The sequence below is a fragment of the Vombatus ursinus genome, unplaced genomic scaffold (genome assembly GCF_900497805.2).
Source record: "Vombatus ursinus unplaced genomic scaffold, bare-nosed wombat genome assembly UNPS02014811.1, whole genome shotgun sequence".
NCBI classification, from domain to species: Eukaryota; Metazoa; Chordata; class Mammalia; order Diprotodontia; family Vombatidae; genus Vombatus; species Vombatus ursinus.
This window is the reverse complement of record NW_020954589.1, coordinates 13,147,682-13,162,396: the sequence shown is the minus strand read 5'-3', so window position 1 is coordinate 13,162,396 and position 14,715 is coordinate 13,147,682.

The window sequence follows — 14,715 nt, the reverse complement described above, 5'->3', positions numbered from 1 at the left end:
CTCATCTGTGAAATGAGGATAATAATAGAATATAGCTCCCAGGGTGTCAAATGATCTAATGAGATAATGGTTGTGAAGCTCTTAGTACAGTGCTTGGCACATAGCAGGTGCCATTACTTAAATGTTAGTTATCCTTATTATCATTCATGCTAAGACATGGTCCATAGGAAGGCTGGTTATTTCTACTACAGAAAGAATGCTAGATATTAAATTGTGGTGGGGCTTCAAATCCTGACTTTGTTACTTCCTGCCTATGTGACCTCAGGCAAGCCGCTTGACCCCTCCGGGCCTCAGTTTCCCCAACTGGGTGATGAGAGGGTTGGACTACTTGATTTCTGAATCCCCTCCCATTTCTAAATCTGATACTTGCCATGATCAAGTTAACAGTTTAGGAAGGGAATAAAAGAGACACACCCAAGTAAGGAAATCACCAAGGTTCCTCTGAGACCCTCTCCAACGCTGAGAGTTTTTGATTGTGTGAGGGTGGAGAGAATATGGAAAAGGGAAAAGAAGACAGCAGAAAAGAAGCCAGGTGCTAAGGTTGGGAGGAAAAGGAAAGAGAAACGAGGGAAGGGGGGAAGTTGGAAAGAAAAAAAAGAAGAAACAGAAAAGGAAAATGCACAAAGTGGTGGGAGCGAGAATGATGAGAAAGGTCATATTCAGTCCAGGGAACTCAGTCAGTCAATCAACAACTATGTGTGGAAAGTCTTGTGTTCCCAGCTATGAGGATACACAGTCAGTCAGTCAATAAGCATTTATTAAGCACCTACGATATGCTAGATACTGTGCTAAGAACTAAGGATATGAAGAAAGGCAAAAGACAGTCCTTGCTCTCAAGGACAAAGAATGCTCCCACAAGCTCACAGTCTAGTAAGGGTCATGTAGGATACATCTAAGAGAGAAGGTGACACTGAGATATATCACAGACAGCGAATGTTGCGGCAAGTGGCAACTGTCTTTGTACCCATACTCGGTGTATGATAAACTCACTTCCTGTATGACTGAGCAACCCTTTCCCTCTCTGGGGCTCATTTTCTTCATCTGTAAAGGGTCTAGTTCTAAATCTATGATCTTTCAGGTTCAAAGAAACTAACAATAACTCACCTCTTTTTTAACATTATAAGTTTTATAGAACACTTTCCTCGCAATGACTCTCACTGGTGGCTGGGAAGGGGCGGAAACGCCAGTGTGGACCTTTGGTTCCATCTTAGTAAAGGGCTCCCGGTAAGGAAAATTAACTCTAATAATGGGATTTAACAACTCATTGACAACTTACAGGTTCAAAGGGTTGTTGTCTGGGGCACTGTAAGGTTAAGTGCCTGTAATCACATAGCTAGTCTACGTCAGACGCAGGATTTGAATCCACATCGTCTCAAAGTCCATAGCCAGCTTTTTATCCACTCTACCACACTGACTCTCAGTGCAAGTAGCATTTAGTCCCATTTTACAGATAAGGAAACCACAGGCTCACAAAGCTAATAAGTGTCAGGGTTGGAATTCATGGAATTGAAGACTTGTAGTCGAGGAAGGGACCTTCAAGGCCATCTGGTCCAATCCTAAACTCAAGAAGAAATCTTCTCTATGACATAACTGACAAGTGAGCCTTCTCCACGTAAAACATTGCCGGTGCCTTGAACTGTCATTGTCTATCACGTGGTCCTATCACATCCTTCACCATCCTGGTTATTCTCCTCTGGACACCCACGAGCTTGTCCACGTCTTTAGGGAATTGTGGCACCTAGAACTGAACACAACAATCTAGATGTGGTCTGTCCAGGGCAGAGTATGAGAGCACTGTGAACTTATTTCTGGAGGGCACTCACACCACTCAGGTAGCACTTAGACTTTCTCTCACATGCGGGGTATCCTCCCACACCTACTTTTCATCTCTCTTTAATGTGTTGTCTTCTCATGTTAGAATGTAAGCTCCTTGAGGGCAGGGACAGTCTTTTGTATCTTTTTGTATCCCCAGTGCTTAGCACAGTGCCTAGCACATAGTAAGCACTTAATAAATGTTTGTTGACTGACTGACAGAGCTGGCTTAATACTGACCAAGATTGCATTTGCCTTTTTTTTTTTTAGTAATTACATCAGACTGCTAATTTATATTGAGCTTATAGTCTTCTAAGACTCCCAGACCTTTTTCATATAATCAGTCACTCAGACAACAAGCATTTTTTAAGCACTCGCCCTATGCCAGGCACTGTCTTAGACTCTGGGAATACAAAGAAAGGCAAAAACATGACTCCTTCCTTCAAGAAGCTCTCTTTGAATGGGTGAAACAATGTGCAATAAAATTATCCAAATTGCTGTCTAATCATACCTCCTCTCTCTCGTACTTTCTAGGTTGATTTTTTTGAACCCAGGTATAAGACTTTGCATTTATCTCTATTAGGTTCAGATCTTTTGGGATTCTGACCCTCTCACCCAGTGTGTTAACTGTCCCTCTCAACTTTGTAGTATTTGAAAATTCAATGAACACGCCAGACATGCTTTTATCCAAGTCATAACTAGCATTTACAGGGCATGTTAAGGATTACAAAGCAATTTACAGATATCATCTCATTTCATCCTCAAGACAACCTCGGAAGGTAGGTGCTATTATTATACCCTTTTTTACAAATGGGGAAACTGAGGCAAACAGAGGCTATGTGATTTGCTAGGGCCACACAGCTAGTAAGTGTCTGAGGCTGGATTTGAACTCAGGTCTTTCTGGCTCTAGGTCTAGTGCTCTGTCCACTGCACCACTTAGATTGTTGTCATTGATCAAAGAATTAAACAGCACAGAGCAAAGCACAGATCCTTTGGGCACTTCACTAAAGACCTCTGCCAAGTTGACATTAAAGCATTAATGACCCTTCTTTGAGTCTGACCATTCTACAAGTTCTGAATCTGTCATACTTGTATTATCTTCTAGTACACATCTCTCCAGGATAGTTGAGTGGCGCAGTGGATAGAATGTTGGTCTCAAAGTCAGGAGGACCTGAGTTCAAACCCAGATACTTACTAGCTGTGGGAACCTGAGCAAGTCACTTCACCCTGTTTGCCTCAGTTCCTCATCTGTCAAATGAGCTGGAGAAGGAAATGGCAAACCTCTCCAGTATTTTTAACAAGAAAACCAGAATGGGGTCACAGAAAGTCAGACAGGACTGAAACAACTGAACAACAACAACACATTTCTCCATCATTTCTACAAGGAGAATATGAGACTTTTTTCAATGAAATATGAGGCAAGGTTCTTGGGTGAGAAGGTGGGGGGAAAGAGAATCATGAGAAGTCAGAGGAGGGATGAAAAGCTTTGGAAGAGCCACTGCAGTGAGTGGAATAGTAATTGATTAGGGAAAAGGTGGGAAAGGATCGCCTTGCTGCAACAAGGGCCTAATTCAGGTTAGATAACATAATTTTGCAGTTGAACCCATCAACATGATCTCATGTTTTCCTCCAGCTTCATTCAGCAGCATGTGAGTTGGAATGAAAGCAGTAGATGGTGGAGTGATCCGAGGTTGTGACTTGGTGGGGCAAGATCGGTGGTACCGTAAGTGGTCTAGGGACTTGAGAGAATAATGTAGACTAGAAGTGTTTCGTCAAGGGGTCAAAACAGGGAAGGGAGGAGAGGATAGCCAGTGCAGAGGTGATGGCTTGAGAAAGAACTGTTGATGGGGGGTTTGGAGGTCATGGTGTAGACCAAGAACAGGGTTAAAGTTTATAAGGTATAGAGAAAGATGGAATTTTAAAAAATTATGACAATATAAAGAAATTTCAGAGTTCATGAACATGGAAGTGGCACATTTGTGGGTGATGTCAAAACCAAGGGTATGACCACTATAGCTGAGGTGGAGTGGGGGAATAGTCATGGGAAACCAGTAATTTGCAGAACTGGGAAGTTTGTATGTTTGAGGTATCAGTATGTGTGTTGATGTCTTCTAGTATGAGATCAGGAGTCAGGAAGGAAAGAAGCTGTGAGTCAGACACTGAATTAATTGAGGAGGAAGGAATATTTTTGTACCATGTGTACAAAAATGTTCACAGGAGTTCTTTTTGTAGTGGCAAAGAAGTGCAAATCAAAGGACTGTTTGAACTGGGGAATGTTTGAAAAAATAATGTTCTATGAATAAATGTATGAATATATATACAGTTAAGTCATTTTTCAGTCGTATCTAACTCTCTGTGATCCCTTTTGGGTCTTGGCAGAGATACTGAAGTACTTTGCCATTTCCTTCTCCAGCTTATTTTACAGATGAGGAAACTGAGGCAAATAGGATTAAGTGACTTGCCCAGGGTCTCGCAGCTACTAAGTGTCTGAGGCCAGATTTGAACTCAGGAAGATGTGTCTTCCTGACTTCGGGCCCAGCACTCTATCCACTGTGCCACTCAGCTGCCCATGAATATACTCTTGTATCTTAAGAAAGAATGAAAGGGATGGTTTAAGAAGCCAGGAGAACAATTTATGTTACAAGAAAGAAAGAAAATCAGAATTTATTAAGTATTTATTATGTGCCAAATCCTTTACAAATATTATTTGATCTTCACAACAATACTGGGGAGTATATGCTATGATTATCCCCATTTTAATTGATTGAACTAAAGCATGCAGAGGTTAAGTGACTTGCCTTAGGTCACACAGCTTAGTAAGTGTCTGAGGCAGAATTTGAACTTAGGTCTTCCTGACTCCAGGCCCAGCCTTCTATTCACTACATCTCCAACTATCACCTATAACAACAACATTTTTAAAACAAAACATCTTTGAAAGACTTAGGAACTAGGTAGTTGGCAAGGTTCTGAACTTGGAGTGAAAACAGATCTGAATTCAAGTCCTGCCTCAGACACTTATTATCTGTGTGGTCCTGGGCAAGTCACTGAACCTCTGTCTGCTTCAGTTTCCTCATCTGTAAAATAGAGACAATAAAAGCACCTACCTCCTGGGATTGTTGGAAGGATAAGATTAAATAATATATGAAAAGCACTTTGCAAACCTTAAATTGCTATGTAAATGTTAGCTATTGAGGGCATCAAGGGGATTGGGATAGCAAGCGATTAATTGTGAGACTTGAATGAACCATGCTGACTCTGTCTTGTGACTTAATTCTGAAATTGACTCAGTTCCCTTTCTCTTCAATTATGAATCTAGTCCAATTTCCATCCTGTGAGAAAATTTTATTTGGTTGTGGGAAATGAGAGGAAACCTTATTGCATTGTTGGAACCCATCTCTGCATGGTTGGGAAGCTGGACCACCTCTCCCTGCTGCTTAGAGACCCTTAACCAAGGACTTAAATAATGCTCACCTGAAACTTGGTCAGATCGTAAATTGATATAAGGGGTTTTCTCACAATTACCCATCTCAAGCAACTCTTATGCCTTATCTGAAAACTGGCCCCATCCTGGTCAATCGGTTACTGTTTCCATGTTCCTTTGATTGAATACAGACACTTGTGGGAAGGAGGACACTTCTTTTTCTGATGTCAGGGAATTACATCTGTTTGCTCTGCCCCTCTCAACGTGAAAAGTCCCTAATCTTTCCTCCAATTAGATATCAGATTACCTGATTTTGTGTCTTGGTTAATTGTTTTTTTTTTTAATTAATAGGTCTTATTTGATTGTTTTTAATACATAAAAACCTGTCTCCCCTGTGTTTGGGTCCAGGGCCAAAGCTGAGGGGGCCTAGCCCCAATTTATTAGGCAATTGGCATTCACTGCTTAACAAATCAAGATACTCCAGCTTGCTTGCCATCTTGGGGTAGGGGGAAAGGAAGAGAGGGAGAAAAATTTTGGAAACTCAAAATCTTATAAAAGTGAATGTTGAAAATTATCTTTACATGTAATTGGAAAAAATAAAATACTATTATGTGGGGAAAAAATCCCAATAAAAACAAATCCCACCAGACTACTTTCACTATCCCCCCAAAATATAAATAAATAAATAGATCCACATGCTCAGCACAAAACTTTGCTTTCTCAGTCATTTCATCTTTCACCCACCACATTACCAACTATTATTAAGCCAACAAATCAAGTCAACCAGCATTTAAGTGCTCACCATGTGCTGGGCACTGCACTAAGTCCCTGAAATACAAATACAAGTAGAAAGACAGTTCTTGCCCTTAAGAAGTGTACATTCTAATGAGGAAGGACTATATATAAAAGGGAGCTAAAAGGGAGAGGAAAGGATGAAGGTACCTGGCCTGGAGAGCATTATAGGGGAGCAGAGCCTGCGGAGAACATGAAGACATGACTGGCGTTGGCCTTCTCCTTAAAGTGAAGGTTTTGAGAGAAACCAACCAATGAAGGGGAGAGGCCAAAGGGGCTGGGAATACTTTGAATAGAAGTCCAGGGGTAGAGTGAGCTTCCAGGGAGAAGAGATTTCTGTGGCATGAGAGAGAAGGTCCCGGAGAGGCAGGAGTGCAGGCTGGACAGGATTATTATTATCCATACAGTGGACAACCATGGTTCCAGAGACCCAGTGAGGAAGCAAGTCTGTTACCTACCTTCAGACAGAGAGGATTGGACTCAAGGTACAGATTGGGCCTACAAATTTTGGACATGGCCAATGAAGGAATTTGTTTTGCCTGACTGTACATATTTGTTGTAAGAGTTTTGTTCTGTTTTGTTTTTCAATTAGGTGAAGTTGGTTGGGAGGGGAAAAAAAATGCTTGTAATTGGGGGGGAGGGAGGAGTAAAATAAAATAAAAGTTATATTTGAAAAATACTTTTTGAACTTCTCCCAAAACTCAATGGACAGCATGGTTCAGGAAAAAGTTGCTCTGGGCTTGGAATCATAAAATCCTGATTGCTATCACTCTCCACCTATGTGACCTTGGATAAGTCACCAAATCTCTCTGACCCTCAGTTTCCCAATCAGTAAAATGAGATTGGACTTCCACTTCCGGGAGCCAAGATGGCGGAGTAAAAAGGTAGTCGCTCTCACCGTCCCCTATCAACCTCTGAAAACCCAGAAAATATCACCCCAGAAAAATCCCTGGAACAGCTGAACCAGAAGAAAGACAGGGTGCAGCAGTGCAGTAGCCCAGCAAACGGCTCTCCCAGTGCCTCAGCAAAAATAAGGGAAGCAGCAGTATAAAGGGCCCCAGGCGGATAAGCAACCGGCAGCATTCGTCTGAAAGGAGTTGAAGAAAGCAACCTAGAGGTGCCAAAAAGTTCCAGCCTTGCTGATTCCAGCCCAACAGCAGGTAAGCTGTCAGAACCCTACAGCCTCCAACTGCCAACCAGGAGGACATCCCGAAGCCCAGGTGGTCAAGCCAACAGCTGTACCTCCGAGTGCCTCAGTGAGGGTGGGGTAACTGGTGGAAACCAGCTCAGAAAATCACCAGGAGCCTCGGCATTCTACAGCAAAGGAGTCTCCCAGTGCCTCAACAGAACTGAGGGACACAGCACTACAAGGGGCCCCAAGCAGATAAACACCTAGCAGCACTTATCTAAAAGGAGCTAAACAAAGCTAAAGGAAAGGAAAAGCAGGCAACCTAGATTTACCTGAAAGTCCCAGCCTTGCTGATTCCAGCCCAACACCAGGTAGGCTGCCAGAACACTACAGCCTCCAATTGCCAACATAAGAGGCCCCAACACACAAAGCCAGTGACCAGGCCCTTGGCTCCCAACACAAGAAGCTTGGGTCAGTGCCCTCTGCTCCCCAGCAGGAGAGCTTAATCTCTTTAAAGGCCAGGGAATAAAGAAACACCATGAGCAAAAAGAAACATATGATAGATTCATATTATGAGAAGAGTGAAGATCAAGACAGAGATTCTGAAGAGGACAACATTGTCAACAAACTCACATCTGCAACATCAAAAGGCAATATGAACTGGTCTGAAGCCCAAAAAGCCTTCTTAGAAGAGCTCAAGAAGGATTTTAAAAGTCAAATGAAAGAGGTAGAGGAGTCCTTTAAAAGTGCAATTGGCCAATTGGAAAAAAAAAAGTACACTGAAGTAAAATGAGATTGGACTAGAACCAGGGGTGGGGAAGCTGAGGCCTTGAGGCCACATGTGGCCCTCTAGGTCCTCAAGTGTGGCCCTTTGACTGAATCCAAATTTATTTGCAGCAGGATTTGTTGTGTGAAGTTTGGATTCAGTCGAAGGGCCACACTTGAGTACCTAGAAGGCCACATGTGGCCTCAAGGCTGCAGGTTCCCCACCCCTACTAGATGGTCTCTAAGGTCCCATCCAATTCTTCTAAATCTTCCAATGATAGTTACAAGTCTGAGCTGCCTGCACAGGAGGAGAAAACAGCATTTTAATTTAGTTAAAAACTCTTTGGAGTTAGATAATTTTTTTCATATAAAAAGGAAATCACCTATCTTCTCCCTTCCCAAAAGTCGATCGAGAAATCCCTGTAGCCTCTGAACCCAAGGTGCTGAAGATGAGTCATTGTGAAGGAGAAGTTTTTGAACAAAATACCTTGAACTTCAGGCTTCCAAACAGGGATGGAGTTTGTTTGGGGATCTCCTGGAGTTATTCAAAGGATGAAAAGAGTCATCCCTCACCAAGGGAGCTTCGACACAACCTTTATCGCTCCTCACAAGGGGAGGGAGGGAAGAGCTGCCGGTAGGAACAGTTCCTCATGCCGAGGCACACAGTAGGAGTATTCATGGTCTGGCTGCGGGCCAGAGACCCTCCAGGCTCAAATGTATATGTCCTTTAAGACGAAGAGCCAGTATGATGCCAATGGGAGGCTGCTCTCTTATCTAAAGGACCAGTAAAGTGAGAATATTATCTAAATTACCTACTAAGGAGGGAGGAATGAGAAATAGGGAAGTAGGAAACTTAACCCTACAAGGACCATTCCAGCAAGAGACTGCAATGGAGGGTGGGGGTGGGGTTGGTTCAGCACCAACCAAACTGCTTTTCACTGGTTAGCAAACAATAAAGAAGAAAAAGAAAAAGAGGAAGGAAAAAGAAGTTTCAGAAAACTAGCCAAGGTATCGAAGACATATGACATTACAGACAAGGTTCCGCTCCCACGGTCCCCCACCTCAGCAAAGAAATGTCATCTCCTGGGTTTATCTTCTTTTGGGCCAAGATTGACCATTGTAGTTTCCCAGCACTCAACTTTGAAGTGGTTGTTATATTTTTCATTTATATGATTTCAGTCATTGTATAGGGCAGCTAAGTGGCACAGTGGACAGTGCTGGGTCTGGAGTCGGGAGGACCTGAGTTCAGATCTGGCCTCAGTCACTTCCTAGCTGTGTGACCCTGGACAAGTCACTCAAACCTGTTTGCCTCAGTTTCCTCATCTGTAAAATGAGCTGGAGAAGAAAATGGCAAACAACTCCAGCATCTTTGCCAAGAAAATCCCCAAAGGGGTCATGGAGAGTCAGACAAGATGAAAACATGCCTGAACTGAACTTTAAGTTCAAGAGTGCATTGCAAATACTAGCTCGTTTTATCTTTCCAACAGCCCTGCAAGGTAGCTGCTATCATTATCCCCATTTTATGAATGAGAAAACTGAGGTATAGAGAGGGTGCGATTCACCCAGGGTCACACAACTAGTAAATGTTTGATGAAGTAAGTGACCTCAGTTCTCTTCCTGACTCTGAAGTCCATCACTTTGTCCCCTGCGCCACCTAGAGGTCCCTCGGAGAGTTAGATATCCACATTGAAAGACTGCCCAAGCTTTCTTTCACCACCTAAAGTCTCTATAATTTCAAATCGTGTCCACCAGATGGCGAACAAGGACTCATTTTCATAATGTTGAGCTGACCCTCCCAGCGGATCTTCATCCCTAAGTCCCCTTAAGAATGAGAGGATCTAGAACTGTGTGTGCTAGCACGGAACAGATTGTTAAAATTTCTGTGTGAGCATTTAAACTTTGAAAATGGGCAAATGCCACAAATATGACCTTTATTTATTGTTTTGTTGGTCGTTGAATCTTAAGAAAGTGATGGAGAAAATATTAATAATGCAAATTAACATTAATTATATTATTGTATAATATTCACTTAAATAATTGTTTATTATTTTATTATTATTAAATGTATTATATTTTATATTATTGGCATAATTAATTAATTATGCAGATTACATTTAAAATATTACTGTGTGTACACCCCGCCCCCAAACTGATTGTTAAGCATTTACCAGCACACTCCTGACTGTAAGGAACTATAAAGATCACCTAATTCAAACTCCTTATTTTATAGATTGTTGTTATTACCTCCATTACCTCCATGACATCATGGAGGTAATGACCAGGGAGACAAAATGATTAACAGTTCTGCATTTCTGTTATGGATCCCCACTTCCTCCTGTCCTTATAAGGATAGGGGCGAGTAATTCCATTTGAAAGTTAAATGCTTTTATTCCAAAGTAATTCCTCCTCTATTCTAGTGAACCTGAACTCTGGTCTTGGTAATGCCACTTATGATCCCTATGTCCACGGACCCTATGACAACCTTCCTGGGCTTTCGTTTTCTCATTAGTAAAATGAGAATGGCCTATATCAGTGAGTGATCCTCAGACTTCCAAATTTTTTTGATCGTGCAGTCCTTCAATTAAAAAAAAATGTTGAACATACATTTCCCACTACATGGACATTTATAAATTTATGTGTAAACTATTTATATATTATAAACTAGATAATATATTATATAATGTACTAATAAATATGCACATTATTAAACTTATGGAGTCCTGCCTCTGATAAACTGAATGTGTGACCCTGGGTAGGTCACTTATCCTCTTTTTTGGGAACTCTCCAAGATTTCTTTAAGTTGTAGAGAAGGTGCCAACCTGTATTGGTAGGGAGACTTTCCTCACCTGGGAGTTCCGTAATGAAATCATAGGTGCAGTCCTTATCTGAAAGCTTAAACACACACACACACCACACACAGAATTTTTTAAGAGATGAAATAATTTTTGATCCCAGAGACAATAGGGAGTCACTAGAAACAACAGGTAGTCTAAGAGAAGTACAAAGTAGGGGACTGATTTGGACTAACCTGTGTTTTAGGAGAATAACTTTGATGGTTGTGTGAAGGAGGGTAGGGGAAGAAGGAGACTTGGGGAAGAGAGATCCATGAGGAGGCTCTGGTGACCGGCCTGGTGACAAGGTGATGAGAGCTGGAGGAGGGGATGCATACAAGAGATATGCAGGTGGAAATGACAAGATTTGGTAACTGATCGGATGTACGGGAGGAGGGAGAGTGAAGAGTTGATGATGATGCCAAAGGTGTGAATCTGGGGGCCTGGAAGGGTATTGGTACCCTCGTCAGTAACCTAAAAGTTTGGAAGAGATGTGGATTTGGGGGGAAAGATGATGTAATGGGATCTTTGAGGTAGAGTATAAACCATCCATCCCTGCTCATTCTATGTGACCCACCAAAAAACAGTAAAAGGAGGGTGGAGTTCTTACCCATCCCTGATGTGGAATGCAGACTCATCAGCTGAGAGGCACCCACTGAAGCTAGGAGCTCATTTGGGAAATGGGAGTGGGGCTGTCAGTCGGGGTGGGTGGGTAGGTATTCTGCTGTGTGGGATGCCTCAGTCCTAGTTACTTTATAACCTCTCTAAAGAGTTAATGGGCAGCTAGGTGGTGCAGTGGATAGAATGCCAGGCCTGGAGTCAAGAAGACTCATCTTTGTGAGTTCAAATCTGGCCTCAGACATTTAGTAGCTATATAACCCTTGGTAAGTCACTTAACCTTGTTTGCCTCAGTTTCCTCATCTGGAAAATGAGCTAGAGAAGGAAATGGCAAACCACTCCAATATCTTTGCCAAGAAAATCTCAAAAGGGATCATGAAGAACAAAAAAGCTAATGTTCAGGGAGCTATGGGAGACCAGTGGTGAAAGAGTAAGTTCAAGAATGTTGAGTGATAATGGGCATAGGGGGTGATGTAATTGAGCTGGAGACAAGTCCCCCATTGGTTATCTCCAGGAGGGTAGCATGCAGAGGTGGGCTAGCTCCGATACAGTTCTTGTGGAATACGACTCATCTTTCCCCCTTCTAATGGGTTGACCACTCATGCCAAAGTCCACACATCTCCCACTGGACTAAATGTTTCTGAGGTATCTTTTGGCTCCAGATCTATGATTGTAGGTTCTTACTACTACTTGGTTGTAATGACACATTAACCCATTATCACAGATTAAGTTATTGAATTACTTCTTCTGCCTCATTTTCCACCCTACATTTTAATAATAATAGCTAGCATTTATATATTCTTTAAGGTTTGCAAAATGTCATCACTTTTTATCCTTACAACAACCCTGGGAGATAGGTGCAATTATTTTCTTCATCTTACACATGGGAAAACCGAGGCAGACAGAGGTTAAGCTATTTGCCCAGGGTCCACACAAGTAGTCTATTAGGCTGGATTTGAACCAAGGTCTTCTTGGATGCACTGTGCCACCTAGCTGCCTCTATAGAAACACTGACAAACTGAAGTATGTCCATATGGGAAGCAATAGAAAACAGCAACAACCACCACAAAAGGAAATGTTTAGCCTGGAAATGAGAAGACTCGGGAAAGCTGTAATAGCTGCCCTACCTGCCTCACAAGGTTGTTGTGAGAAACCAGGAGAGCACAAACACTAGAACCTAGCTTTCAAGGCCTTTCCCAAAATAACTCAGACCCACCTGTCCAGCCTTATCTCATCATCCCAGTCCAGATGAGCAATTATGCAGCTTAGCAAGAGTTTCCACACAAGAATCAGACACATCAGTAACGGATAAATCAATAGGTCTTTTCTTGTGGAACATTCCGACTCACAAAGAACTAACTGCTCATAGCCTAAAATTAAATCCTTGGCAGGGCAGGGGCATAGAGAAACAGGGGCCCCAAGGGAAAGGGGAAAAGGAGAGAATAGGAGCTCAGTTGACAAGGCCCTGCGTGGCCTGCTTTTCAGGACATATGAGTGAGAAGAGGCGCTGGAGAAGATTTTTCAGACTTTGTTTTCTGTCATTCTTAACAAGTAGAGGGAAGATGCAATCACCTTCACACCATGGCAGCTCATTTAAATTCTTTTTTTTGTGGCTAGGCAATGGGGTTAAGTGACTTGCCCAGGGTCACACAGCTAATAAGTGTTATGTGTCTGAGACTGGATTTGAACTCAGGTCCTCCTGACTCCAGGGCCAGTGCTCTATCCACTGTACCACCTAGCCACCCCATTTAAATTCAATTTAATTCAATAGGTATTTATTAAGCATTTACTGTATGCTGGGTACTGTGCCAGGTGTTAGGGCTGTAAGACCAAAAGAGAGACAGTTCCCACCTCCAAGGAGGTTCCATTCTATTGGGCTCATGGATTTTTATGAAAAGGGGTCGGATTCTTGCAAAGAAGGTTGATTTCCCATCTCTCTTGGCATAGACAGAGAGACATCAGGCACCAGCTCTACAGGCTTTGGAGAATCAACTAGAGTCTACAACATGGGGCATGAAAGTTTCCTGAAAATTACTGGAGGGGGGAGCTAAGTTAGACAGAAGATGAAGGCATGTTCCAGCTGTTTGTGGGTTTCAGAAAGGCTCATAAGCTTATGTGCAGCCTTTAGTTGTTGAGATCCAAAACATGGACAGGTTAAATCAGCTATGGAAGGCCTACCTTTTTGTTAATCCTATATAAATCAGTATTAGAAGGGGATGTTGTTCTTTGGACTTGACAGATTTTAAATTACTCTGCTGGTAGGTGTTATCTATCTGGGTACGTGCCTGTGGGTGGGGACCTGAGCTTGTAAAAATGATCTGCCTCTTTGACTCAATCTCTCCATTCAAACTGAACTTTCACTTGGGACGAGTGTTCCTCTGACCTAATATAAGTTCTTGCTCCCCTCCCTGCCTTTTGGTAGTCTGGTGAAATTCATGAACAGCTTTTCAGAATATTTTTTAAAAATTCATAACTGAAGGAAATAATAACTTTCACTTAGAGATGAGTGAAAATAAGGATATACAATTATCCTGTCCACATCGAGATGGGAAAGGGGGTGAGGAGGGGGAGTTTGGGGGCATGGCACACCCCCTGTGATCTAGAAAATCCTCGTAAAATATTTTGGGGATCCTTTTGTACCAGAGAAGAAGTCTGAGTTTTTTCTTTTTCTTTTACGGGATGTTTACAGTACCTTATTGTAAAATTTGGGTTAAGTATTTGGTCATAGGTTACACGTAGGTTAACATTAAGTAAAAATACTTTTTCTGTATCTTCTGTTGGCCTTCTTGTGTTGTCTGCGGCATCTGCAAAACTTCCCCAAAATTCCCGATTAATTTCTTATGCCAACCTGCAATATATCAAAACCATGATGCAGAAAGTTGCAAAGTGGAAGAAACTATATGTATATTTATGTATGTACACATATATAATATGCATTCTTATATATGTTATCTATACACACAGACACATATACATACACATATACATATACTTATACATGCATTACATATAGATATACATATGTATGTGTGTATGTATGTGTGTATGTAATATACATTTATTTTCCATCCATGTTCACAGACTCTCTGGAACCTAACCACAGGCACTTGAGTGGAGAGACTCCAGGTAAAGAACCCCAGATATGCTCTATACTCCAGCCACATTGATTCCCAGCTATTCCCTGAACTGGTCAGACTGTTTGTGTCTCTGCCTCTGCCCTCACCCCCCATTCTCCCTCTCCATCTGGGACTTTGGGGATTCTGCTCTTGGTGCCTTCCCTCTTCCCCTAAAATGATGGTGCTCTCTCTCTCTCTCTCTCTCTCTCTCTCTCTCTCTCTCTCTCTCTC